The sequence below is a fragment of the Numida meleagris genome, chromosome 4, assembly GCF_002078875.1.
Source record: "Numida meleagris isolate 19003 breed g44 Domestic line chromosome 4, NumMel1.0, whole genome shotgun sequence".
Lineage (NCBI taxonomy): Eukaryota > Metazoa > Chordata > Aves > Galliformes > Numididae > Numida > Numida meleagris.
The window spans coordinates 59,422,498-59,426,882 of record NC_034412.1 but is presented as its reverse complement, the minus strand read 5'-3'; the positions used below and the strand labels follow the sequence as shown (position 1 = coordinate 59,426,882).

At 42.3% G+C, this 4,385-nt stretch overlaps 1 long non-coding RNA gene across 1 annotated transcript; it reads left to right on the top strand.

The window, feature by feature from the left end:
* Positions 578–3,023, top strand: LOC110398178. The gene is made up of 2 exons (XR_002438247.1): positions 578–945; positions 1,588–3,023. It is a non-coding gene; the product is annotated as an uncharacterized LOC110398178 (long non-coding RNA).

Here is a 4,385-nt window from a genome sequence, read left to right as displayed (position 1 = left end):
TCTGTTACCACAGTTGGATGCAGTTCGAAAACTCATCTTTCCACTCGTTCCTGCTCCTTCAGCATACAGTGGTGTTGTCCTGCTGCTTACACAATGACTACAATGTGTCAGATCCCTGATGAGACCTTAAGGTCTCTCAGTTTCTCTACACAGAGACAGGCAATTACACTGGGGCTTGAAGTATAGGAAAGAATGCCACGGTCCTATGAAACATGTTAGTAATTCAGGGAGTGGAAATCATAAATCTGTGTGTATATGAAACATTGCACAGCAAAATCTAAAGTCACGAGTTGGAAACAAATGAGTTTAATAAAAGTTTTCTAATTTCTCATGACGATGGCCAAGGAGGAACAATGGCTGTTTTGTTTAGCTCACACCGCAGGAGGTCAGCATTCGACATCAAAAATTACGTTATGCCTGAATGCAGCTTCCATTTCTTACGTATTGCTCGTTCATCAATGAACACAATGGCACACTCTCATTTTCTACTGAAAACAAGAACATCCCGTAGCGTTCTGGGAACAGAAGAACAACAGCAAAAAAAAAAAAAAAAACAAAACAAAAAGAAACCAGGAATGCTTTGTCTGGCCCGCACTTCAGGTTGAGGAAACCAGAGAAAGCAATTCGGAAGGCGCACAAAACAAACGAACAAACAAACAAACAAATAAATAAAAACGAAACAAAACCAAAAAATCCTGCAGTAAGCGAGGCGAGAAAGCGCAGCCATCCTCCCGCTATCGCTTGTGCAGCAGCACCACCCCGTGCCCGGCACGGGCGGAGCGGCTGCGGCGCGGCCCGGCCCGCACAGGAGGGGCTGAGCGCCCGCTGCGTGAGCCAGCAGCGAAGCAAACGCGATTAACAGCGTCACTGAGCCCAGGAGGTGAAACGTTTCGTTAGGAGCCGGGAAAGCAACATCGGTAGAAACGAACTACAAGCCGCTGACAGGTGAGTTACCTCTGAAGTGTTTTTTCGGCCATGTGCCACCAGTCTGTTCGGATTTGGCACTCTGCATTCTTTTCAGTAATAACACATTTCAGCACGCTTTTTTTGAAGGGGTTCCCGTCATCTCCTGCGGGACACGTCCCTGTTTTGGCTGGGATAGAGCTCCCTGCCTTCCTACTAGCGGTACGGTGCTGCGCTTTGGGTTGAGGGTGAAACAAATTGTTGCTAACACCCCCACGTTTTAGCAGTTGCTGAGCAGGGCTTGCACAGAGCCAGGGCCTTGCTACTTCTGGTGCTACCCTGGCAGCAAGGAGCTGGGGGTGCGGAAGTTGCTGGGAGGGGACGCAGCCAGGAAGGCTGAGCCGGGCTGACTGAAGGGATATTCCATGCCATAGGGCAACATGCTCAGCCATAAAAGCTGAGGAAAAGAGGAGGGGGGATGTTCAGAGTGATGCCATCTGTCTTGCCAAGAAACTGCGATGTGTGATGAGCCTTGCTTTTCTGGAAGTGGCTGAGCATTTGCCTGCTACTGGGAAGCAGCAAATGCATTTGCTTCGCTTGCAAGCACAGCTACTGCTTCACCCAGAAAACTGTCTCTGTCTCAACCCATAAGTTCTCCCATTTCTTTTCCTGTTCTTTCCCCAGTACCAACCGGAGAGCATGAGCTAGCAGCTGCGTAGTGCTGAGCTGCCTGCCTGCTCGGTGTTCAACCAAACCACCACTGAAAGGGCTCATTTCGGAGGAGAAAGGTACTGTTTTTGATGAAAGCAACCGGGAGCAGGCTGCACGTTCTGCACCAGTCACCTCACCTCCCTTTTAATGCCAAAAGGAGGAAGATAAGTGCCTGCATTTCAGCATTTCTATTAGCAGCGTCAGCAGAGAAACCCATATTTGACTTACTTAAGAACTGATGTCATCTCATTTCTTCAGATTCAGTCGTCCTCCAATTTGAAAACAAGGTAGAGTTCACCTCTTCTCCCTGAAGTGTCAGGGGAATGGGAAGAAAGCACCAGCTTTGAACACTGCCCAGGTGGACTTCTAAAGGAGACAGAAATACCTACACAGAATGCAAAAGTTGTCATTCACACTCTTCAGTGTAATGCCCCACTCACCAATGCACTGAATGTATTCTGCTGATCTGTGACTTCTAAATGCTTTGTACGTTAAATCAGGAAGCAGAAAAAAATGTTATTGGTTATAACCTTTCACTTGTAGTGTTGCCTTCTTCATAAATTACTGTTTTTAAGATGGGTTTTAGAGTAAATAAGTGTCAAAGGATTTCCTTACAGTTGTCATAAATGAGCAATAGAATAAAGAAGCAATGATACGAACAGCACCAAAGTGGGAGACTGAGTGATAAAGGCCCACAAAATCCTGTTTAATTCTTAAAATTAGCTCCATGCTCAGCACGTGTCCTTTTTGCTATTTTTAGATTTAATGGCTTCAACCAGAATATTTTATCTAAATGGCTGAATTGTATATTTGACAAGTAATTAAGCAGCTCAGTTTACTTAACAAGCATTTATCATGAAGAAAAATATTTTTATATGCATCAACAAAAAAGGAAGAAAAAAGTCAAATGAACAAGATAGCAAATTCGACACATAAAGAATTGTCCAATGCTGTGATGAAAAGAGAAGAACCTTTTTGTGGGGGGAAGAGATAAAGGAGGGACAGTGGGCTCTTCAGCAACAAAGAATAAAATCCAACTTCTTAAATTTGCTTCAAAATAGAATTTCACAGGTAAGTAGTAGAATCAACCCTCTTATGTGATAATTGGCTCTTGAATTAACCAAAAGATTGATAGGACTATCAACTTCTCAGCACTTCAAAACATGTCAGAAACTGAACACAAATTTTCAAGAATCAAAATCAGAAGATGTTCAGAAGATGTAGAAGCAAAAAACAAACACACCTATGATTAACAATTGACATAGAGTACTTAATTCACAGGCAGTTGCAGTTCAAAGTTATCTTCCAGTTGCAGTGTATTGAACATCTATATTTTGTATTCCTGAAGGGAAGTTATATAGCAAATACTGAAAACATAACTCAATAAACTGTTTTTCCATGTAGTTTGACTTCTTTGAGACAGCTCAAGTTTTCAGACTCCATTTTCCGTTCAAAATGGAATTTTAAATGCTTTTGCACCATTTGCATCCGGCTGTATTTCTGTGGCTGGATTCCAGGGCCCTGGAGCAGTTCACCACGGGGTCAGGGGAACATGCAGCCTGACAAACAGGGCAGGGCAGGATTACAGAAGCAGCACTTTACATCAGTTTAAGCTATAGTGGAGACAGAATCATTTCCATTGGAAAAAACCTCTAAGATCATCTAGTCGATACAAACCACACCCCTTGCCATCCTCACGTACAGGCAGTGATAGGGAAAATTCAGCAAACCTTCCAGGAAGAGTTGAGAAAAGCACTTAACTGTTCATGAGAAATCATTTGTGTTGTTTTTAAGTCTGTAAATCTCAAATTTGGACCCCAGAAAAGTAGGGAAGATAGAGACAGAGTGAGTGGGACAGTGAGTGAGAGTGTACACTTGCAAGAGAACAGGAAGTAAAGGTTTTAGAGTGGGTTAGGCTTTAGTTAACATATTTACTTATAAGAATTCTTCATATTTTACTTTGTTAACCAAGTACTTATTAGTACGTTATAACAGTAATAACTCACAATTATGATTTCCAAAACTTCAAACTTCACACTTATTCAATATGGAAGTTTAAAAGCTCAGTCTGCAAAGAATCAGTTTCATTAGGACTGTTGAAATGTGCAGATTCTACAGCTGTTGTATGTGACTAACTGATAAGCTAAGTTTAGGATCACGATGTTTAGACTTAATGCATGAAACAGAGTCTCCTTCTTCTTCTTCACACACGTCAGTTTAATTTTCAGAGCCATTTGTAAATGGTAAACTAAAACAGCAATTTTAAAGCAGCTTATTTAGCAGACTGGTGTTTCTTTAGCACTATGCTCTGCTCCCTGCTAACCTGATGAGAGCATGGTGCTGCAACATCCTTTTTTCATGCAAGATCCCTGAAGTACGGGTCACTTTCCTCCCATCTCCTTCACCTGTGCCTATCCCAGAAATCTTCAACTCATCCTACAAGTGCAGCATATCTGCTTTACTCTGGCACTGATGCTAACAGCTCTCCTCCCTTCTCAGCTTTGGAGGAAAAGAAAACAAGAAAAGAAAACAGCAGAAAGTAAGAATGCAGTGCCCAGAAGGTATCAATAATTCGGTATTCCAGATATACTGAATAGCAGCATCACCACAGCAACAACATACTGCCTAATACTAAGCTAGAAATCATGATGTGCAGTTGGAAAACATCATGCATGTTTATAAACCTGCATACTAGTAGGAAAAATTTGCCAACTCTTTCAAGCAGTGGAATTAAATGAAAACATATCTTTGCCCATTGAAAACCACATACA